This window comes from Epinephelus lanceolatus, chromosome 24, assembly GCF_041903045.1.
Source record: "Epinephelus lanceolatus isolate andai-2023 chromosome 24, ASM4190304v1, whole genome shotgun sequence".
NCBI lineage: Eukaryota > Metazoa > Chordata > Actinopteri > Perciformes > Serranidae > Epinephelus > Epinephelus lanceolatus.
Window position 1 is genome coordinate 17,779,487 of NC_135757.1, and position 25,558 is coordinate 17,805,044.

The following is a 25,558-nucleotide window of genomic DNA, read 5'->3' on the forward strand; positions in this document are numbered from 1 at the left end:
GGGGACGCTTTCGGACTGTGCCCCCCTCATCCCCTCTCACATACACACACACACACACACACACTTTATTCTGCAGTTTGAGTGACTCACTAAAGTGTCTTTTACTGTCCAGCTGTCACAATCTAGGGGAGAGAGGCTTGTGGTCGCCGTCAGCTGTTAACATACACTCACAACAAAGAGTAGTGAGTGTGTGGGTTTTTTTTGCCCTGGCTTTTGCCTCCCCAGGCTACAAACAGGCTGCCCTAACCATCAAAGTGGTGGAACTTATAAAGGAAGTCAGCAGACACTACTTAAAGGAAGAATTGGACATTTAGGGAAATAACTTTACTCCCTTTCTGGATGAAAGTTAGGTGAGAAGATCGATGAAGCTACAGCCAGCAGCTGATTATTAGTTTAACATAAAGATTGGAAACAGTGAAGCTGCATCTGAAAAGCTGACTTATTAAAAGGTTACATCTCTTTTGCTGGCCTTGTCCTCACATTCACCATACAGTGCAGACATGAAAGTGGTATTGATCTTCCCATCTGACTCAAGAAACCAAAGTAGGCATATTTCCCAAAATATTTAACAGGCCATGAAGGGCAGTGCCTTTGAAAAAGCTTAATTTCAGGCTTAAAACATCTTCTGAATTTCTGTGGTTTAAACTGCAAAGGCAACTCTGCCATCTACCATGGGCCTCTGCAGGGCTCAACAAGCTCCCATTGGCAAACACCTTGAGATATTGGCAACCAATTCTTGGCCTTTGGTTGCCATCAGTGGCAACCAAAAGGGGATAGGGATAATAGGTGATAAATGGGTGCAAGATAGGCTGCAAGAGCTGGCACACATTAATGGGCCAATGAACACACAGGATTAATGTCGTTAACCTGGAGATCCTTATAACTGACGAACTACAGGAGGGATCAGGCATGCACGAGGTAGCCTAGACTGCTGAGGTATCATTAATCTGACAGTGCCGTCTTCTACCATAGACACAGCTTCAAAACAACTTCGTTAAACACATGGACAATTTAATATCTCAAGTTGCGGGCAAAAATAAAAGCACTGGAAAGTATGGTGTTAGATTTCTTATACTTTGACTGTTCCGTTTGATCCGGTAAATGTTTTGACCTCCAGACAGTATTTAAATTATATTAAATCTCATGTTCGGATAATGTTTTCTCTATGAAATGATTATAGGATAATTTACAGTACCACAATTTTAGTATGTTATATTGTTATGTTTTTCATCATAATTATTGTTATGATTCCATCAACACTGTTATTTTGTGTTTCATGAAAAAATATGCCGACATTTTATTTATTTTTTTATTTTCCCACAATTTTATTAAAACAATTAGATACCTCATGTGTGACCATTCTTCATTAGTAACTGCAATGCAATTAAGCTTTTTTTTTTTTTACACTTAATATTTCTTCTCCTTTTTCTTCTTCTTCTTGTTATTAGTATTATTATTATTATTTTATTTACCGGTATTTAAAAAAAAAAAAAAAACAAGGACAATGGGCAGGAACATCTTAGGTGAAGGTGAAATGCTTAACATTGAGTAAAACCGAAAAATAAAAAGAAGTAAGGTTACACTGTAGTATCAAGGTTAATAGATCCCTTATGTCCATGATCATCCTTTAAGATCACTAAGGTCCTTATGAGCTATAACTTTGATTCAAGGAAAGTCCGGTATTTTTAAGAGGGAAGAAATCTTCCACGTATTAATAATAGTCCATTCTGTTTGTCTTAAAAGCAAGCAGATTAAAACACAATTCACCAAAAAAATAAAACATAAAAAAAAAAAAAAAAAATACTACAATACACTTCAAAGTTTCAATTTTTTTTATATATATATTTTTAGTGGCATGTCTCAGAGGAAAAACAATATTTCCATACATAAATTTCCTTCACTATTTCTATCCATTCATAGGTTGTTGGAGACTGTTTACTTAGCCATTTCCTGTTTATTGTTTTTTACACCCTTCTAGTGGTATTTGTGATAAATATTTGTCCCTCTTTATTAGCCCAGTTGGCACATTTCCCAAATAGCTTTTTAACATTCTTTAATGTCACAGATTTGTTATTACGCTGACGAGTAACTGCATTATATCATAATAACCGTTGCACTTCAATTAGTAGTCCATGCTTTTATTTGCTTATATCACTGAAATCAGCCAGCCTATATTTGGGACAGGCCTTTAAGTCCTTGCACTCAAAGTTGCTGCTCAGCAAAGATCAGTAAATATGACCCAATTGTTTATTTCAACTGGTATGAATATGACTTGTTTAAAAAATAGGCTCCAGATAACATATCAATTATGAATCAGTTATTTAATCTAGGTCTGACACAAAGCACATCAGAGAGTGAGAGAGTGAGCACTCAGCATACAGACACAACACCACTTTATCCTTAAAACAATACTCACACTTTGGATTAATTTTTTATGGAAAAACCCTTTTGATTCTTTTGATCTTACAGACAGGAATATGAATAACTTACAGGGTAATCGAGGAATGGACATGTAATTTGAGGTAGCCAACAACCCAATTTTATACATCCAAAGAACCTCTTAGAAAAATGCTACTACTACTTGGCAACCAAACCAGGCGTCTAATTGAGACAGGTGTTTATTTGAAGTTTTACGGTATTCACAATATAAGGTGACTAAAAATGTCAGCCATATTTTCAGTTTTGGCAACCAAAAGCTGATGCCTTGTTGCCAGCCTGGCAGCAACTTTTAACAGTTAGTGTTGAACCCGGCTCTATGAAACTAAATGTAATATTCAGTACACAACGCTAGGTTAATATGCATATTTTCCCCTCTGGTTGCACAACCCCTACCTTTACGGTTTCTCTTCCACTTCCTAAAGCAAAGTTGCACCTTGATTTACTGTACTGTACATGCTTGCAAATGCAACAGTATACGCCAGACTAAACCCTGCCAAGTTGGGAAAGGGGCTCTCCATGGGCTCCAACTGTGTGTGTGTGCATGTTCAGGTGCCAGCACTGAGGCTTGGCTCAAAGCAGGTAGTGCCACCAAGAGGGGCAGGTGCACTAGGGCATTGTCCATCTGGCCATAGTGGGCAGGACAGGTGCTACCTGTCAGCAGTTAGAGAGAGCAACAGAGACAGAGACACAGAGAGAGTTCATTGATGTATAATTGAGAGGAATAAATCAGACTGAATTCCTCAGAAGACAAAACAATGAAAAGGTATGTTGTCTGTCACATGTGCGCATGTTTATTATCGTCTTTCCCACTCGTTAAATCTCTCTCACACATACTGGCACACACAAGTAAATAAACACAAGCTGTCATGCTTATACCCGTGAATACACCCCGTACAGATGTGCACACACACACACACATAAATCACCTCATTACATCGGCCCTGTCATCCAGGCAGATTTCCTCCATTATCCGTTGCGATAAGGGAAACAGGCAGACGAGGTGAGAGTCGTTAGCCAAAGCGAGGTAAGCTCACAGCAAACCTACCTGGCGTGGAACAGCAGAGCTCAACAAAACTGGACATCAAATTGCCAATCAGCAGAAAAACCCCACTCCGTCTGTCTCACATACACCTGTATGCTGACTTTTTCAACCTTTACCCTGTCTGTCAGTCAATTTGTGCAGCACCTCTCCATTAGATGGGCGCTGACGTGGCAACTCCTGGCCTGAAAACAATGTTGATACTCATCATTGCTGCTAAAAGATTTCATACTGGACCACTCTTAACCTGGGGAGCCAGTTTGCCAGAGTTATTTTCTCACTCCATTACGTTGCAAATAGAAAACAACAGTGTGTAGGGAGTCTGCTTTACACAATGCACCGCTGCTACAAGTGAGTTGGCAGCAGCCATGCATTGTTGTGACTGCTTGTCTTTCCAGGCTATTTCCAGAAGTACTTAAAACAGCGCTACAGTCAATGTGAATGGTTCCATGAATACATTTCGAGGGCCCCGCTGCCAGATGCTTTGCAAAAGGCGTCGTCCCCGACTCGCACAGCAGCGCTCGCTCTCAATCTATCTTTCAGGGGACTGAAACAGACACAGCGCTATCAGTGTGTATCATTTCTGCCTCGCATCAATCAGCGAGCTGCTGTTCGTTAACCGTCAGCGAGCGCCCTGTGAGAGCACGCGGCACTTCCCCTTCCACTTGTGTATGGCGGGCAGTGGCGGCGTGGCAATTTGCCTCTGATTGTTTCCCATTTTCCCATAGCGAGTTCAAGCTCGGACGCAGGCGAAGAGCGGGAAGAGGGAGGTGTGCGCAGGGAGGGAGACGAGGATGGTTAAATGGAACACATACACAAACATACAAACCCAGGCTTCCCTCGCACACACACACACACACACACACACACACACACAGAGGTAGAGGCCATGTGCCACGGGGCCATTTTTCATCGTTATTATGACCGGGGCCCAGAGAGCTGAGTGCTAACACCGCTGACCTCTACAGCGGGTCACCATTACAAAGAGAACAAGCGTGTGTGCATGTGTGTGTTTGAGTTTGATCTTGTTGTTTGGGACCGCTACCGCACACGTGCACCGGCGTTCATGCAATAACTCATCCATCTGCCCCGGCGAACAGAGCAGCCCCAGCTATTTCTGCTCATAGTCATTACCATCACCATCAACATTACCTCCTCCATGACTGCCCCCCTTCAACTCCACACCACCCAAGAATCTCACACTTACACCCACACACACACTGCTTGTTGTTCTGCAGGTCAGAGCCGCGTCCCAGAAGTGTGGACTCATTGGCAGGCAGCGTGAATAACAGGAATTGCAGGGAATACTAAGTCCAAAAAGGGGCTGGTGTTTTGCACTTTCACACTATACATAGAACAGGTCTTCACTCTGCTGTTTCACATACTCCGCTAACGAGAGCACACCTGCCAGGAAGCGCTGGTAAGAACTCCAATATAGTCGCCTTTTTCAATTAAACATGAATAATTTTGTTCCAAAATTACATGACACTTCCTCTTTCAAAATGACTGATAGCTCCGCACAATACAAATTAAAGCACTTTTTTAAGAATCCTACACAAATTTAGTTTCTTGGGATCCTCCGCCTGACAAAATGATAACTCCTGTAAAGGGAAGATCCTCTATATTTTAACAATACTGAATAATGAATTCAATGAGTTGAATAATTGAACTTCAGGTGATTTTTTTTCTCCCCTCTCTGATATGAATACGTAGCACCCACTTTCACGTACACTCACAACCAGGGATCAAGGATAAAGCTCTGTTCATGCTGCTACGGAGGCAGCTCGACTATTTACGGGCTTTTAACAAGACTAATCCACTTATTAATTCATAATAGGAGCAGTAATTCCTTATCAGAGGATTAACTTGAAGCACCTAACATGAGGCCTGTATCAAATGGGAGCAACGGTTGGTTCGCTATCAAGGCTTTGGACAGAGACAAGTGTTCACAATGTGGGCTAAATATAAGCCATTGCCCAGCCAAGCCATGACCTCTAGTGACCCCTATCACTGCAATAATAGCCGTGGAATGAATTGTTAGCATGTTTGCTAAATTAAACAGGAACCTTTTTAGGTCCTTTCCATTGTGGTCCAGAAGTGGGCTTTGTTGTCCTGATAAACACAAACATTAGTTGCCAGGAGTTTTAAATGATGCCATATGGGAGGATATCTCTGTGTGTACGAGGGTGTGTGGTAGTGTGTGTGTGTCCACAGTCACAGCCAGCCCAGCAAGACTCTTTCAAGTTGACAGCCAAATAAAGTTAAAGGCAGTTAGATAGTGAGAAAGGCACACAGCCAGAGGTCACTCCACTTTGGATGATAATCTGTCTCTTTTTTTTTCCCAGTTTCCAACCAACCACCTTAAATGGACACAACTCGCGTACAAGTTATTTATACCAGACTGTCTGTGGACTGAAAGAATATTCTAGTTTTGACCAGATTAGTGACATCTGAGAACAGATTGGAGCTCATTTTCCCCCTTTTGACTTGCTCTGCTGGGTTTGACCATAATAAACACACATTTCTGCTAATGTTATTACAGTACAGCTCACTATTTAAAGGGGCAGCTCACCCCAATATCGGAAATAAAAAAAGAAATTCTCTTATCTTTAGTGCAATTTATCAAGCTAGATTGTTTTGGTACGAGTTGCAGAGTGTTGGAGATATCAGCTGTAAAGATGTCTGCCCTCTCTCAAATATGATGGAACTAAATTGCACCAGGCTTGTGGTGCTCAAAGCGCTGAAAGAATACATTTGAAAAACTCAAAAGCAATGTCTCTCTCCAGAAATCATGACCCAGTTACTCTAAGATACTCCACAGTCCCTGTTGTGAGCATTTTTTCTACAAAACTACACCCACCAACTGTATTGCCATGCAGAAGGAAGCATGCATCTACTGCTAGCTCACCTAGCACCACTGAGCCAGCTAATGTTACAGCTCAGCCAATGAGGACACCATTAATGGTTCTGTCACAAGCATAAGTCCTCTTGCTAAAAGAAATAGGGACTATCTTCTTTCTACTGAGGTACACCCACCAACAGTATTGCCATGCAGAAGGAAGCGTGCATCTACTGCTAGTTCACCTAGCAACACTCAGCTAGCTAATGTTACAGCTCAACCAAAGAGGACACCATTAAAGTTGACATCTTGCGCTGTCCTGAGTAAGAGCCCATATTCCCTGAGTAGTAGGGACTATTTTCTTTCTACAAAACTACACCCACCACTGTATCACCAGCAGAAGGAAGAGTGTATCTACTCATGGATGAGAGGCTCGTGCGTGTGCCATTTTGCACTGTCATAAGCACAAGTCCTCTTACTATAAGTAGTAGGGACTATTTCTTTCTACTGAACTACACCCACTACTGTGTAATCGCACAGAGGGAAGTGTGTATCTACTGCTAGTTCACCTAGCAACACTCAGCTAGCTAATGTTACAGCTAAACCAAAGAGGACGCCATTAAAGTTGACATCTTGCACTGTCATGAGCATGAGCCTCTTGTCAATGAGTGGTAGTGATGATTTTCTTTCCACCAAACTACACCTGCCAACCGTATCACCCACAGAAGGACGCTTGCATCTACTCATGGAAACAAACTCATGGATACAAACCTTAATAGCATCCTCCTTGGTTGAGCACTAAAATTAACTAGCTCAGTGGTGCTAGGTGAGCTAACTAGATGCACACTTCCTTCTGCACAGTGATACGATTGGCGGGTATTGCTCGGTAAAAGAGAAAATAGTTTTTGATTTTGCATTAATAAGCCTATGAAATATCAAAACTACAGAAAGCAAAAAGAGGTCAGCAGTAGTGGTTTGCAGTAGCGTTCTACAATGACCTTTTATGAACTAGATTTAAAGAGATATGTAAGCTTAGTAGAAACAACCTCTAACATCCTTTATAATAGACTAACATGCTGATGCCTATAATTGCCTGTGTATTCCATGGAGAGGCCTTACATTACATTACATGATGCTCTAAAGATGATAAGTGCTCAAAGATAAAGAAAAAGAACAACTAAAATGTACATATTGGACCTGAGGGAACATTTGAAGCAAGAATAACTGCAGTCGTTAATAGTGATTCCTCTGGTGTGTTTTAGCAATGTGATAAGGTTAATCTGGGGAAGAGACTTTGCTGTTCTTTTATCTAAATGTTGTACTACTTGCTGTATAAGAGTATTTTTTTGCTTAGTCACACTTGTTCTTGCACAGGTACACTAAAATGCAAACAAGCTGCAGAGAGAACATGGCAATATACCAAGAGTCAAGTGATGCTAATGGGTTGCACACTCTTTGAAGTTTGAGTTTACTTGGATCCATATGTTACCTAGGGCTCGCAATGGACGCAGTACAGCTGTGGAGTGTAATAGCAGTGGAAAATACAGGAGATGGTTAGGTGAATATTGGACTTTTGGGCCCACAGTACAGTCGTTTGGCCAGAAAACACTTGTAATATACTGCATAAGCTGCTCGGATAAATGTGATGGACATTTTATGCTTTTGTTGATGTCTTCAATAGCTTAGGGAAAGGCTGATATAGAACAGCAGAGGTGAGGTTGCTATTTGGTTATCCTAGAGTTGGATCTGACATGGACAGGGCTGCAAGTGGTTATTGTATTATCGATGAATCTGTCTATTTTAGTTTTATCTATTGTTTGGTCCTTAAATTGCCCTAAAATAATGAAAATTGCCCATCGCAGTCTCACAGAGCCCATGATGACATCTTTAAAATACCTGTTCTGTCACAAACCCAAAGATATTCAATTTTCAAAAGACATTAAACAGAAAAAAGTAGCAAATCATCACATTGGAGGTGCTAGAACCAGATAATTTGTTTGTTTGGTTGTTTTTGACTAAAACTACTAATCAACCATTGAATAGTTGCTGATTTGTATAATAATTATTTCAGCACTATACATGAAGGGTGAATGCATCAGTGGTGGAAAGTAAATAAGTGCATTTACTCAAGTTTTGTTTTTACCAAGCAATTTTAAGGACCTTTACCATCAAATTCTATCGAAATTGCAATATGACCTACTGCAATTTTCAAATCGCACAAGCTGCAGTAGTTGTTAAAGGAGGAATGTGTGTTAAAACTCTTGAGCTGTTCCGAGTAGCATTTCTGGGGCATCAAAGCTTCGGTGATAATTACCCACAAATATTTAAAGCTTCAACGGGATGCAACAGGACCACTGGGGGAGGATACCAATCAACCATATTCGTATACACAAATCAACCATCCAAACCCAACCCAACGTTGGTAGAACTAAGCACTGCTGTTTGTGTGAGAGCGAGTTATAGAGAGTGGGAAGAGAACGTGGAAGGTGGACTATTGCATGTAGTGTTTCTGGAAGTTATTATCACTTGCCACCTCCTCCACCAGTTTACTTGTGAACAAACAAAACAAAAAAAGAAAGCATTTCAATTCTAATTTGGATGTGCGTTACCATGGCAACGACTGAAGCTTCAAAGTGTTCAAGTCAGCCCTACAAAATACCATTTTAAATTAAATCAAATAATCATTTTAGTCGCTTTCTAAGCGAAAATGCTGAAACATTTCTGGCTCAAATGTAAGGATTTCATCCTTCACTTTGTCATCCATGATAGCAAATTGAATATCTTGACATTGATTTTGCAACTATATCCACGCTGCTTTCATAAACTGCTCATATGCTTTTCTATCAAAAGTAATGCACCAAAAAATTGTTCATATCTAATGTAATCATGAGCCAGTAATTTGTGCCAGCCCATATATTTTGGAAGGCCACGATCACATGACCAAATCGCTGATGGGAGTAAATAAGGAAGTGGTCCCGTGCAGTCTCATGAGGAGCACATTGGGGTGGTGGGTAGGTCTCAAAACAAGGACTTTCCCCGAGAGACACGTGTTTGGAACTGTGCGAAAGTTCGTCCTCACCATGTTTCTTTTCCTAAATCTAACCTCTGTAGCTTTACGTTATTTACGTAACTTTACGTTCTGGATGAAATGTCATACGTGGGGCACTAATTTGTAGGATATGCACAATATGATTGATTGATTGATTGATTATTTTTATTTATGTGTCATGCACAGAGTGCCCAACCGTCATGGGTTTATAAGACACCAAAAAAAAAAAAAAAATACAGTTGCAGTGTACATTATTATCATTATTATTCTTTTTTTTTTTTTTTTCATTTCATACATAATTACAGCCCCTTTTACGGCTCAGACTTTAAACAGAATATTCTGCCTTCTCTCCCATGCTTTACAAATAAAATCTGCAACAAAAAAGATTCCCTTTCTAAAACACAACTCAAGTTTCTCACACTCGTCCAGCCAAAAAAAATCAGCATAAATAGAGGACATTTTAATAAAAAGTACATCCCTCAGGTCCTCATAAACAAGACAGTAAAACAGAAAATGGGCCTCACTCTCAATTTCACCGAGCTCACACACCCGACAAAGTCTGTCCTCCTCTGGAATGGCATTAAACCTGCCGGTCTCTAAAGCCAAGGGTAATGTTCCTGAACGTAACTGTGCACATAATGATCTTTGTCTTTTGATTAAATTATACTTCACATACATTTCAACATCATAACAGTTTTTTATGAGACAGTAAGTTCGTAATTTTGGTTTATACCATATATCAACAGACCACTTTTCCTTATACTTGAGAAACATATTATTCTTTAACTCCCGAATATTACAAAGTAACCTGTTATGAAAGATAAATGAAAAATCATTCAAATTAAATAAGGATTTCATCTCGTTAGCCCAGGGATGACCATGTAAAATGTCCCAGATAAAAATCTTTTTAGTGATGCATGTATGTTTTCAGACGATATTGTACAAACAGTTCTATGAGGATATGTCGTGATATTGTAGGGTTGACCAATGGTGCTTTCACAAAATATTTACAAAATGACATTTTTGATAAATAATCGTCAATAATTAAATAATATAACAGCTAAACAATCTTGTAAGCATTACCGTAATGCAGCCATCACAACCTGGAAAAGATACTTAAACTTAAGATATTCAAATCTAAGACATTATCTAGACTCATATTACAATATCAATACAATGTGGCTGTATTGCCAAGCCCTAGTTAAAACCCTATCAGACACTGTATGTAGTTACATTTAGTTTAACATTCTACATTAAAAACCTATGATCTTTTCATAAAGTAGTACATAAAGTAGCTAAATAATCCAATATTTTATCAGGGGTTATTCTGCAGAATGAGCACTTCTGAGACGAACGCTAACCAAAAACCTTAGACAAAGAAAAACAGAGACAGCTTCCCTCAAATTTATTCAGCACAGGGGATAATCCATCCGGTCCAGCAGTGGCTACAGACCACAATAGAGTTCATAAAAATCAGATAATTGAAAAGCCACAGCCTCACCTCCTTTCTTAACTCCAGTCCTTTCAACCCCTGCCAAGTGTAACTGCAAGCCAGCAAATAAAAATCTCAGACAGCTATTAATAATTTATTTGCCCAATATCGACTCTTATTCCATTGTGTTTTTTCGCAGCTCATTAGAGGCTGGCCGACTTGGCACAGTAATTGGTCAATAGGGGTGATAGATGACCGCCACGCATGAGCTCCTGAAACCCCTGTGCTAAGAGAATGAGATTAGCTCCTTCTGCAACTTCTTTGTAGCTCATTTATTATGCAAGATCGCTTGGGGGGGATTTCTCCCAATACCATTCCCTCCAGGAGCATTGGGAATCATATTTACGGAGTCAGGAGTTGGCTTATATTGGTCCATATTTTTTATGATAACATTAGTATCAATCCTTTGTATAGTATGAGAGAAATGTCGTGAGAATTGCGATCGAAAGGGTGATTCTAATTCAAAGAGCTCTCCTTCTGCATTATCCAGGCCCCACATCTCTCCATGGTCGATGATGTTGTACAAAATAATACTAAAAATGTTGTCAACACTGCTGCAACACAAATCAATGAGGAAACCTCGAACAGCACCATGTTTTCTCGAACACACCTGAGTCCGAGAGGAATAACAAGCAGCTACAAAGCGTGCAAGGGAGTACATGTCATATATCATAAGAGCGGAGCAGAGACAAAAAACAAACTACTCCACATATGGCTGAATAATGAGCGCTTGCAGACAAAACATTTGTGCATATCCATGGCGACCAGACTTCTCCGAAGACGGCGGGAAAATATCCATGTGCACGAGAACAAACGCGCACACCTACACACACTAGGGGAGATGACACAGACAAGTACTTACTGTTCTGCTCAATCTATAAATTCCTTCCGCTGAGCTGTGCCAACCTCGATGCTCTTCCCTGTCATCCATCATGTCTCCACTCGCCTTTGTCCCTCACCTCTTGTCCTCTAACATGAACCCAAGAGAGTGTGCGTCTATGTGTGTTTGTTCCACTTGTGACAGTCGGAGTTCTAACCTGGTCACCACTGGACAACCTTGTACACTTCTCACTTCTCAAACTCAATTAATTCAAGCCTGAATGTGTCTCCGCTCAAACCTCCCCTGCTGAGCTGTCCATACATAAATTGTCTTGATGACACACATACATGTATGCATGCACTAACACTCAGCCCCAGGTCAGAGCCACATGCCCAGCGAGGGCTGCCGGAGGGCCAGCTTTTGTCAGGAAGGAGGGCCCCGAGGTGGACAAAGAGCGAGCCAAACCCACGGAGGGCTCTGACCATCCGTCTTCTTAATGGCCCTGTCACAATTCATAATAGATTGTAATTCAGCTATGTGCCACGCAAGGGGAAAACGAGGCTTTTGCGATCCGACGACGGCCCGAACAGCAGGTTGTGGCCGGGGTCCAGAAACAGAGGCTCGGATGAGAGCTCCAGTGTCCCACCAATTGGCAGTTTGTTGTTATCAGGGGTTTAAATCAATTATAAATCTGTGTCTGATTTCGCCATGGAAAGCATCTCAGCTGGAATAAAACCCAATTATATTTATTTTGTGCATTGTTTCCTTGGTGAAATTAACTCACCATTAAGTGAGATTGTTAGATGCAACTCTTGTGCCCAGTGGGTATCGGGCTATGATAATGATTCTTCCTTTAAACAAAGGACTCCAATAGGATTCTCAAACTTAGGCCAAGAGTCAGCTCATAAACACTCCCAAGTTTTCCCTGCATGCACTAAAGCTGCCATCCCACTCAAATTCTCAAGATCAATGTGCTCTGAGAAGGAGGTGAGAGTAAATACTGGAAACAAGAACAATAGCAATGACTTTTTTTTTTTTTTTGTCTTCTGAATTTGTGCAGAACTGCACCCGTGGGGCTGAAATGGATCAAAATCTGCACGCGTGGAGCAAATTTAGAAACACAATACACCCACATCATTGCGGTAAAACCTTTGTTATCAAACCACCAATTGTATCTGAAAGGAATTGGTGAGAAAGTGGTGAGAGTGTGTCTAAAAAATGTTTTATATCCACAGGGGAAAAGAGGGTGGGGTTTGGTTTTTTTTTGGACATTTTTTCAGAGTGGACATTTTTTCAACTTTTCTAACTTTTCTCCAAAAGTCAGAGTTTAGACTCTCTGCAGCTGAATACACCGGCTGGTTGCTTGTCTGGCTCTCCACTCTTGGCTGTATAAGTTGCTGACTCACCTCTGCCTCCAGGCTCTGTACCAGCCAGCCAGCCAGCCGGCCAGATGACCAGCCAGCTCTCTTGACAAATTGATATCTGATCTGTGCTGCAATTGGCGGGGGCGCAGACTATTCCAGTGTTTCGGCTGTCCACTGCCAACTCCAAACAGCTGAGGGATTAGCTACGAGCTCTCTGAGGCTGAACTTGTATTGTTCATTGATGGGGCGAGGCGGGCTGTGAGCACTATGCACCAAATCAGACTAATGGGAGAAAAGTCTGAAGTGTGTAGTGGGGAGAGGAGGTATCAGAGGGGAGTGATTATCCATGAGTGTGTGTGTGCGGAAAAATATGTATGTGACATGTCTGCTATAACTGTGTGTGTGTGTGTAAGACTGCAGCAGTATGTGTGTGTATGTGTCCACAGGGCAGCCAGCTGGGTAGTGGAATGCAATGGATGTGGCAGTGCGGCTATTCTGGGTGCTTTCTCCCAGTGTGTGTGTGTCATCAACATAGCACAGGGGGATCAGCTATTTCAAGGGGAGTCCGGATTCCTGACATTAGTGTTTGCGTCTATGTGTGTGTGAGAATTTTTTTCCATGTGTGCTGGGTGACGGTTAAGGTCAGTGAGTCACATACAGTAAAACCTAAAAAGAATCTACACTGCAAAAAATATTTTTTTATTGGAAGCCCATTTTTGCCACTTGAAAAACAGCAAACACGGTTTGAAAAACAGCCTTTTTATTAATGTTTTTGTCCTCTCAAGCAAGCTGTATAACTCAAGGAACAGCAATGCTGTGAGGCATTGTCATTGTGCGCTTGTTAGCATTAGCATTTAGCTGGAGTACAACCTCACAGAACTGCTAGTGTGCCTGTAGACTGCTTTTTGTCTAATTGTTCCAATTATTATTTTTATCCATTTAGTTACTGGTGACATTATGTTGCTGCACTGGCCTATAATTAAGGGATTTTGGTGAATTATTTTAAGAAAAGACGGATGACACATAAACAGGGGCTACAATGCAGAAAATATACGGTCAAGACACTTTTTGTAACTTCTTTCAAGCCTCACAGGATTTCTTAAAGTAGGTTGTCCTCCTTTTACTGTTAAGTTCTTTCAGTGGTCCAACAGAAAACCAAACTACACCTTATTTTGAGGACATTGGGACTTAATTATCATTGACAGTGTTTAGTTTTTTTTATACTTATCGGGTTCTACTGATCCCATATAGCTAGGAGAAATTAAAAATGCATATCAAACAAAAGTTCAGTTCTCAGGGGGCTATCATAAGCACACAAAAATACCTAAAAATCTTGGACAAAACGCTTGGCCGAATACCAAGTACCAAATACCGAATATCATTGTTTAGTTTTTCATTAGTTTTTGCAGATGAACCCCCTCCAGATTAGTGTTGTCACGGTACCATACCAATGAAAATATCATGGCTCTGAGTAGTATCACGATATCACAGCGAAAATGAGGCAGATGTGCCATTTATAAAAAGATAAATCACTTTTCTATAATACAGCAATGATATTTCAATGGAATAAATTACTTATTGACTTATTCATACTTCAAAAACAGCATCAATCAGTGATGAACATGGGGGTGATCAAAATAAAATAAATAAATAAAATAAGAATCAACCAGCCACCCTCCTCCCCTGACAGTCCCTTCATAAGTAATGAACAGTCCCTAAAGTGCGGTGAGGTTTGTGGACCGTTACCTGCCACAAAGACAGAAATGTGAAAGGCTCGTTTCTCCTCTGACACATCACATACCTGTGTTCGGCTGGCTCGGCTGTTCAGGTACTTCTGGGCAGTCATGACACCAAGAAGAGGATATTATTGGAGCCGATTTCTCCATCCCCGGTAAGCCAATGGCTGCCGTAATTGACAGGAATGCATTACTGTCTGTGTCTGTGACCCCCGTTCAACCCACAATCGGTGGGATTCACCTTTCGTTTCTGCTGCTGGTTGAAATCTGTAGGCTGCTCGCACAGCGTGCTGAATGATTTAAGCCTATTTTGCTCGCTCAAAACTATTTTTAGTCGCAAATGCGAGTGCCGTGACGGGCAGATTGCCACACTGCCGACATTTCACTCCACGCGTCATGGCACGCCGTTTGATCGTGTTATCAAAACACGGCGCTATTATTCGGTCTTGCTTTTAACTTATTCCACCGAATACCGAATGTGTGTTTTTTTTGCAATATTCGGCCGAATATATTCGGTTACCGAATATTCGGTGCATCCCTAATTCAAAGTCCACTTCACACGGTCCAAAACACCGGTTTTCTGAGCTAAAGTCCTGTGTTTGTTTGACCAATCCACAACCGCACATGATTGCAGCCTTCCCGATGATGTGGGTGATACATGGATCACTGTCTCATGATTACATGTCTTATACAGGAATTGTGGTGCATTACTTTTTGTAGTTATATGTACAAACAGTGCATGATAATAGCCTGCCATTTTTTACAGTGTGCAGTTCAGGGTAATCTTTTCAGGGCATCACCCTCCTACCTATTCCCAAAAATATCAGCAGTCCTGTTGTTGTCACACACAAACAAACACTCTTCATCACTGTGGTAACCACTACAAACATTCCTGTGAAGACGGTCACGGCACTACCCAGCTCACACTTTCCGTACACCACGCTGCCCTATTTTCTACCACAATCTTTCCCATCACCAGGCAGTACCTCCTCGTACTGGTCCCATCTGTCAGAATGAAATCTGATAGACTCTTGAGTGGTATGTCATCTCATCTCGGTCCAGCAATTCTCCAGGAGCATGCCCCAAGTCTTTTTCTCTCAGTCTGTGTCTGCAGCGGTCAGAACACTCCATCGCTGTGAAAGTCTGATTTTGTGGGAGAAATTAATTTTTAAAAAAGAGAACAAACCTGAAATGTATCTGTCAGTATCTCAAAAGCACACGAGTCACTCCTCAAAGAAGTGTTTTGCAAGCAAAGATCTAAGATGACTCACAACATCAAGATTTCTGCTTCCTTTCATGCCAGCAATCATTTTGTAAGAGCAGGTGTCCACTGTGTTCAAATGCTTCTTATTTAGGAATAAACTCATTAAAAATACATCAAAAGTGGTCTTTTACAATCGTTACACCTGTTTGAACAATGTTTGGCAATTCAAGACAGAATTTAAAATCTGCACAGGGCTTCAAAACAGGAGATATATTTTCAAGAGCAAAGTATAAGTACTTTAAGTAAAATTGAAGCTAGTTAATATAGACATTCTGCACTCCAAAAGACTGGGTTTCAGCTGAATTTCAAGGACATTTGAGGAATCAAGATAAGGCCTTGACAGAAATAACACGACGGAAGGCTCTATTCTCCCTGACACCGGAGCAAGTGAGGAATCGATCGGCAAGTTCGCGCAAACATGTGCCGTACATTTACAAGACCTTGACCAGGGCCTGTGTCCACGACAGGCAATTCCATTACTCACAGTCAGGGTGAAAGGTCAGGGAGCAATCAATATGTGGAGGATGGAGACACAGAGATAGAGACCTGGATAAAAAGAACTCACTGTGCCTCTCTGTGGTTTTTACCCTCCTACAAAAGGGGTGGTGAAGAAAAAACAAACGTACCTTGACCCTGGCAGCGGAGCGGCCACTGGCAGAAACACCTGATAGCAAAGGCACCTCATTCAGGTTGCTGACAGGTGAACAAGTACTTACACAAGGGAACATGAAAGGCAACATGACATTAGCTCTACAATATGTCAATGCAGAGGCGGCACCGATTTCTCTAGACTTGAAAATAAAATTTATTACAGCACGTATTTGTACACATAGCTAGCAGCTTATTTGAATTAATCCCTATTCTATACTGTACTGTAGCTAGTAGAGCTGGGTATTGATTCTCAATACCATTAAAACATTGTCCGAAATAATCCAGTATTAAGTCCTTTTTCTATTCTACAGTCGCAGGGGCAGCAGGCCAAGCAAAGCACCCCAGTCGCCCCTCTTCCCAGCAACGCTTTCCAGCCCAACCACCCCACGGAAGGAACTTATTTCAGCTGCTTGTATCTGTGGTCTCATTCCTTCGGTCATTACCCAGAGCTCATGACCATATGTGAGGGTCACCTTCCAGCTCAGCACTGTCTTCACCGTGACGGTCTGGCGCAGCGCATCATTGAAGACACTGCACCAAATTGCCAATCCATCTAACGCTTCATTCTACCCTCACTCGTGAGCAAGACCCCCAGAAACTCCCTTGCTTGAGGCAGCAACTCTCCACCAACCCAGAGGGAGCAATCCACCGGATTCCGGGAAAGAACCATGGCCTTAGATGTGGAGGTGCTGACATACGTCCCGACTGCTACCACAGCAGCTACAACAAATTCAGTCTTTGGTGTAGTGAGGTCAAGCGCAGTGTATTGATGGAGTTGGCGATCAGTATGCTGGGATGCAACCAAAAGGCTCAAAAGTATGGAGGCATTTTACACAATTGAATGCTTCTATTGACATGATGAGTATTGAATGAAACAGAAAACAAAAAAAGCTATCAAATGAAGTTAGGTATTGGCATACCTTTAAGGGAACTGGTATTGGTAATGGCATCATTACCATTTATTTATTTATTTATTTTTTTATTTTTTTTTTTCACGATATCCACCCCCAATTTTTTGATTATTTTTTTTATGCTACACGATCTGATCAACGAGAGAGTCGGAAACACCTGGCCCCATGGGTTTCATGTGTGCATGCACACAGTCTGCACACCTTGTGACTACGGATGGGCAAATGATCAAAATTCATTATTCGATCATCACAAAAATTAACTATCAATTATCGATTAATTGATAAGCAAGTATTTCAAAAGAGAGAAAACAAATGAGTGCAGTGCAGAGTGTCGCTGCAAGAGAGCGCAGCTGCCCCAGTTTTGAGCTTCAACCCGGCCAGGCCAAAGAGGAAGAATGGTGCGCATGCGCAGTTCACCCCTGGGTGTTTATAACCGTTGCCAGCCAGGAGTTACAGGCTTCAGTTTTCAGTGAAACCTCCGTCTTTCAATGCCGTAGTGTTTTCAGAGGCCTCAAGGGAAGCCGGCGAGGCTTTGGAGAGCGATGAGAGCCTCTGTCTGTTTATGATGTTTTGCCTGGCATAGGTTCGGCTGGGGGTCTCGTAGGCACAGCAGCTCGCCAGGCCTGTAGCATTGTAGGGGAAACACTGCAACTATTGAGCAAAATTATTTGTGATCAATCAAAATCCTTAACAATCAATCATCGATAATCGAAAACTGATGCCCATCCCTACTTGTGACATATGAGAATGAGAGTAGATGAAGAAAACGACTTGTGAAATGCCAAGCACTGGGCTTAGCATTACAAAGAAAGTCAAATATCACAATACTTTTGTACTTCGGTATTGTGAAGATAATGGAGGGTCGATTATTGGTGCTTTCATAAAATATTTGCACAATGAGATTTTTAAAAAATAATCAATAGTTACTTGAATATGATGACTTAGTAGTTGTATTACGGTATTATGATATCCAACATCTAATACAACAATACACAATATCTCAAATCAAGGAATCGATATAACATCAATACACTGCCCACACCTAGCCACACACATTCTTTCATGCTCCCAGTATTGCTATGTAAAAGTGGCCAACACCAGGCTTTAATGCAATCCCCATGTTAACGTATCGCACTGCAGTAAGAGTTGCCTGTTGTGCATCGAGCTTCGAAGTAGAGAAGAAACTAGAGGTAAAAAGCCTGGTGTTATTAAATGTACAGTGTGTTTAGGTTTGTCCAACAATAAACTCTGCAGCTCAACATGTATGCTGGTCTTATATACTATAGAATGATGTATTACTTCTGTGTAGTGAGTAATACAGATACAGACAGGAAGAAGATAAAGGAAGATAAGGTATCTATAAAAATTGCATAGTAAATCGTAATCGCTATATTGGTCTAAAAAACAAACAAACACACAATTAGATTATTTTCCCATTTTCATTCAGTCAGTCAGACCACAGGTCTGCGAATAATCTCATGAAGTAAAGGACATATCACAAGTAAGACCACAGAAAAAGACTGCAGGTTTCATAACAGAAGACATTTTAAAGTCCTTTTGGGATGTTTTAAAACTTACATTGTTTACATCAGCTTATTAGTCTTCCTCTTCTCCTTTTTTTTTACGACCTTTATGCTGCATCACTGCTGCCAATGATCAATGGCAGTAGCAAACAATGACCTTTGGGCTCAGGCCCTTTATCCACCCACAACACAACTTATGACCACGTAACAAACCTAACAAGGAAAGCACCCAAATTATTGTACAGAGTACTGTGTCCTCCCCACTTCTATCACACTGCATAGCATAAACGAGCTACATAATGATTGGTGAATTGTTTGAGCTGCGCAGCCGTGCTCTCTGTGCTCAAAGATGCATCCATGGACAAAACCAAATGTACACAATGATCTCATCTTTGAATAAAGAATTACCAACACATGGCACATTAACAGCTGCCTGACACAGTACGATAACTTGAATCAATAGGCACAGAAGCACAGCTCAACTCATACTTTACGAGTGCTTGTTATGGCTGAGTAGCGAGGAACAATATCAGTGATCAGAAAAACACAATGCAGAAGCTGCATTCTATGAAGCCACGTTTTAATCTGTGCCTCTCAGCTAAATCTATTTCCAAGCAACTCTAAAAATGTATTCAGCACAACTAAGGCTATTCTATCAACCCATGAATCACAATTATAGGAGCTGTATACAATATTCTTTACATTAATATAGACAAACAATTATCTGCTATACAAAGATATACTGGAGTAATGCTTCCTGAGCAGAAAATGAAGTCATGCTTCCTGTATGTGTGTTGTGATCTGAGCTTCTCTGTTTTTTGTTGTGGTCTGGCCAGGGGTACATGTCAGTACATGTGAGTCCTTGTGTGTGTATCCCAAAGGCTAGCAATGGAAAAACCCCACCCCCACCCTCCCCATACACACATTAACACTGTTAGCTCTGTCAGCACCAGTTGCACTGCTAGCACTGTTAGCTGCTAGCCACTGGCTCAACAACCTCGATGTTGAGAGCTTTGTGTAGTCAGACTCTGAATCATAGATACTCTGAGTCACATACAGGTCCTTGAAGTAACCTGACCCAGGAGTCTATATACTGAACCTGCCGCAAATAACCCTACATTTATGTGGTGTCTCAATAATAGGAAAAATTTATTTTCTGGGGGATTTTTGATGGTATTAGGTAGTAACCGTTGCTGCTGTCCATAGAAACTAGTTAGAAAAGTTATGTATTAGCATTACTCACTTAAGGGGGCATGGTCGTGCAGTGGTTAGCATTGTCACTTAAAACTGTTACTGACATTTCTTTTAAATGCTCTGAGCAGTAAAATACAACACATCTTCTTTGTAGCTTCATGGTGTTTTCACATTACAACTCAAAGCTCATGAATACACCAAAGTTTGAACAATCGCTTCCAAACTTGAGAAATGATACCATCAGAGGAGCACATGTATGCAACAGAAGACCAACAGTGTAGCTGGCTAGCGCTTAGCATCAATTAGCCAACATCACACAGAAAATCATCAAATCTCTGCCTGCTGGTGAAACAGGGTGCAAAAGTCAGGATGAACCAGCGAGCAGCTTCTCAATCAGTAAAAACTTCTTCCTAAAGTATTTTAAAGCAGTAATTTTATTTTAGGAATTTGTTATATTTTCTGTGCTTGACATCCTGATACAGAAAAGCATTTAAAACTGATTTAAAAACAGTTTGGTTTTATAGTAAATCATTTTGAGATAATTATTCTCAGTGAGCCCTTTTCAAAATTTGATATTTGCACTAATACTTGCAGATTAAGACAAATGAAACAAAAAGAGCAGATTTAAAATTAAATCGCACTTTTGTTGCAGCTTTTGCTTTAATAACAATTTTATTCATGTCCAGTGCTTTGAATTTTATTTGTATGAATACGAAGCACTGGGGTAAATTAAGGGTCCAAGTAAAAAGTTATTTGAGTTATTTGGAGTCAGCAGGGCTTGCATGTGTGAATGAGTCTACATGCATTCATGTGTGAAAGTACAACTGCTTTGACACCATATTCCGCCCTTCTCTCATCAACGGCGTCAGATGCATTTTGCTCAAGCAATTTTTCTGCTCTCATCTGATGAAACGTCCCATCAGCTGGTGCGTGCTCTCCCGGAAATAATCATCATAATATATTTACACTTTTGGAGAAAACAATTATCATAAATTACAAATCTGTAGCCCGCCTCCTTCAAAGATACGCTCCGGTGCTCTGTGGTTGTGATAAGACAAATACACTCTCTGGGCTTTCTGTGTGTCGTGATGGAGAATGAACAACAAGCCGCTCCTTTTTTTTGTTTTTTTGCGCAAGACGCCTTCGTTTTTTAATGAAGTGCCGGCCGTTCAGAATGAGGACTCAATGAGGCGTGGGATGGGGCCTCTCCATCCCTCCCCTGCCTCTTTTTTTTTGTCTCGTCCTCCCTCTCGTCTCTGTGCATTTGAACCTCTTGTACCCCTCATCTTTTAGAGGATTAGAATAAGGGCCATTACCCTCTGCCAGGGCCATGCTTACAGCCACAATGGATGGGCTGCCTGGGGTACTTCTTCTCTCTTTGTACCCAAAGACAAAAACACCAGAATCATACAAGCTCACACCCATGCAAACACCAGTAAAATATTAATATGCACTTTCATTTAATCCCTAAATACTTTTCTCACTCTCAGTCTCATAGCTTTTCCTATTACTACACCCTGTGGCCTCTACATCAGGGGCCCCAGTAGCCCTGCGACACTTGTAAACTCTATTCCCTGGCCCCTGACACTGACAAAGTTGTCTATAGACAAGGCGAACATCCACAAAAGCACCAAAGGCCCCTTGCTGTCCATGGGTGACACAGCTCGCAACATTCTGGAGATTTTCTATTTTGTGGTGACACCATAACCACCCACTGTGTCTGTCCTTCCTGGAAATAATATGTGTTTTGTATTGAAATCAAGCAGCATGTGGAGTTATCGTTTTTATCCTGCATGGGCTTTTATGGCAGCAGATGTAATTCACATGAATATATCACTCTTTTCCTGGGAAAATAGTGTTTTCCAAGGAGCCCCTAAATTTTTTTTGTCTTTTGTGCACCCAACATAAATGAGTTGTTCCCACAAGATAACAGGACTTTGGGTGCTTAGTAGTTTACTCGCAATGGATGAAGTTTAATTTTGCACATATATTCATGTTTTTTTTCTCTTCTTTTGTCATTTGTTATATTTATTAGATTTTTTTTTTTTTTTCGTAAACTGCATAGTCAATTGAAATTGGCTGACTTCCTGTTGGGTTTAGGGTATGGCTCCAAGAGACTTTTTTTGAAGTCTTCGGATGTTACATGTGCCTCCCAGTGTTTGTAAACTTAAGTAAAATGTTTCCAGGAGGCTATGCTGTTGAAATGTTTTAGGGGGCATTACCGAGCAAGTCAACAATTTGCATAGTCAATTCAAAATGGCTAACTTCCTGTTGGGTTTAGGGCATGGCTTTGAGAGACTGTCTTTAAGTCATGGGATGTTACATGTGCCTCCCAATCAGAGTTGGGTATAACGCGTTACAAGGTAACAAAGTTACAATGTAACGTGTTAGAGTATTTTGATTACTTTTTGCAGTAACGAGTAACCTAACGCGTTAGTTTGCTGTTTGAGTAAACAAATACTTAAGTACATTTTCAAACAAGACATCAGTTACTACCATTACTTTTAGAACGCTGGTCCTTCAGCTCCGAAACAGCAACGGCTGTCGTTTGATTCTAATAACGGAGATAACATTAAACCTATCAGTCTGAAAGAAGCCACGGAGCTTGTGGCTCACTACGTGGTCGGAGAAATGCTGCCGTTGTCTACGGTGGAGTCTCAATAGGTGGAGTAGGACTCGCTGACAGACATATTTCAGACTCAGGACTTGCATTATGCCTGGTACACGCTACACACTGGTACTCACCAATTATCCCCGGTCATCTTTCACGGCGTGTGTGATGTCATCGGGTTATTCTTGTCCTGTTTTTCTTACTTTGACTATTATTTGAGTCACTGCCAGAACTGTGTCTGTTCATGTGCCAGCCAACATGTTGTTGTAGTCACCTAAAAGTGTCAGCAGATGGCAGGAGCTACATTTGAAGCGCCACACATAAACTGTCAAGCTACTGTATCTTCCACAGGAAGTTCTGACAAATGTTTCAGAATAAAAGCCTATTTAGAAAATGGAGGGATTCTCTCAGCTGAGGTTATAAGGGGCTTTTAATTTGAAACAAGTGTTGAGTTTGAAATGAGGGTGCGATATGTTAACTTTATAAAGACAACAGAGCAGATAAAAAGTAAATATATAAACACACAGAGGGATTAATAAATAATGGACCGTCTATAATGTAGTCTGTTTCAAATGAAGCTGGGAGCCTCTGCAGTTGTGGTGAGTAAAAGCCCCGCCGCTATTTGTTAATGTTATTACTTTATGTCCGACCGTGAGGATGTACCAGTGTTTGCTAGCTTGATGCTAATGACAGTAACGTTAACTCAGCGGGTTGACAAAGTGCCTCTGCTGTTTCACACCATCATTTCCCCCTTTTACTCTGTGTGGTAACATCCCTAGAGGAAATATTAAAAACGCTGGGGTGTTGTTGTCATACAGTTGTCTACGGCAGCAGATCGTTCTGTGTTTCTACTGGTCAAAGTGACGGCTGTGATGGGAGAATTGGATCTCAGTGAAGGGCAAGTGGTCCATAACTTTAATTTTGGAGACAAAAAAATGTAGGCTTAGCGCCCTGTGGTCCATTGCACAATAGGAAATGTAGAATACTCAAAAGTACTTCAAAAGTGCTTGAGTTACTTTTCTCAGGGAGTAACGTTGGAAGTACTTTTAAAGTAATTGAGTTACTTTACTCAGGGAGTAACACAGTAAAGTAACTGGTTACTTTTTAAAAAAGTAACGCAGTAACGTACTTTGATTACTTTTAAAGTAACCCTTACCCAACACTGCTCCCAATGTCTGTTAAAGGCGCTGTATGTAAGAATGTGGCCAAAACAGTTACTGCACTCAAATTCAAAATACTGCCGCGAGTCGTGTCCGCCCCCCCTCCCCTACAGATTCGAGGTTGCTGGACAGCGGCACGCTGGAGACTGATTTGTTTGTCCACAGGCAGCTGCCGTGGCAGGGCTGCGTTGCCGCGTCTTTGATCTTCGGTTTTCCAGCGGACCGTTCAAACAAGTCCAGCTTCTCTGCTGCTAACGCTGCTGCCGGGATACAGCTGAGGAGAAGCCGGCTGCTCATGCTGGGACACTGCTAATGCTGCTTGCCGTGCTGCTGTAGCTCAGTCGTAACTGTAACTGATGCTGAGACTCTACTGACTGCATGACTGGTAGACAGCGGTGGCATGGACGTCGGAACTATTTTCTGAGAGGGGGGGCGGGATTTTTGTTGGGAGGGGCGGGGGAAGCACGCACACTTATCAATGATTAAGGATTTGATTTGAAGTTATTTTATAATAACATGTAGTTATAAGAGAACTAGAATGGATGAACACGGCATCTTTATTGTTAAGAAAATGAAACTTTGATAACTAAATCAAGCCATTTAAGGAACATAACATTATTTGTAACCTTGAATGCAAAAAAGAAAAGTCTGCGCTCCTGACTCAGGGCCGAATTCACAAAAGGATTGCGTGGCTTTTGCAGCTGCTAAGCCGGTAAAAATGGAGCAAACACAAAGTACGCGCAGAGGGTGAAATGCTCCACTAACTGCGCTGCCAAGCAGATTGCTTCTCGGTGCTGCTGTGTTATTTGCACGTATTTAAATGAGGTAATATGCATATATTTGGCGCAAAAATATAATATATATTTATGCAAATGAGCCTCATTGATAAACAACGCCTAATTCACTAACACCAGCGCTAATAGCCATACGCAGTTTGAGTGAAGTAAATAACATCTTTAGAAAGCTGGTGCAAACTGGGCGCTCCTCTGTGGAAGCCTCTCGTCCAGACTTTCCAGTGATCGTAGCAGCAGTGATCGTCTGTTAAATCAGTCTGTAAATAATATTTTGACATTATTATTATAATCATTATTACTTTCATGGCATCCGAAGATATTGATGTGTTGAACAGGTGACAGTCTGCGGTCGTTCTCAAAACACACTTCTGTCACACACTTCAAAAGCAACTTTCAATAATTTATTTTACGAAACGGGGGAAACAAACGTGAACAAAAATGGTTCCATAATTCATATTAAATTCAAAAGATAACGAAAAAACAGCTACAAGTGAGAGGGAATAGTGATAAAGTGGTCAAACTTGGTCAAATCCACAGCCTCAACTCATCCGACACTGTTAGACTGACTCACCAGCAGACATCACTACATGAGGGTATACAGGATTCAGTACTTTGCCGAACAAAGTCTAATTAATACCAGCGCTAATAACCACACACAGTTAAGTGAAAAAA

At 41.1% G+C, this 25,558-nt stretch overlaps 1 protein-coding gene and 1 long non-coding RNA gene across 6 annotated transcripts in view; one reads left to right on the forward strand and one right to left on the reverse strand.

Annotated features, from left to right (window-relative positions):
- LOC117249751 (receptor tyrosine-protein kinase erbB-4) overlaps positions 1–25,558 on the reverse strand; it is a 442,892-nt gene that overhangs the window by 363,393 nt on the left and 53,941 nt on the right. The window lies entirely within an intron of this gene.
- LOC144461907 (uncharacterized) lies at positions 23,166–24,085 on the forward strand. The gene is made up of 2 exons (XR_013490488.1): positions 23,166–23,214; positions 23,284–24,085. It is a non-coding gene; the product is annotated as an uncharacterized LOC144461907 (long non-coding RNA).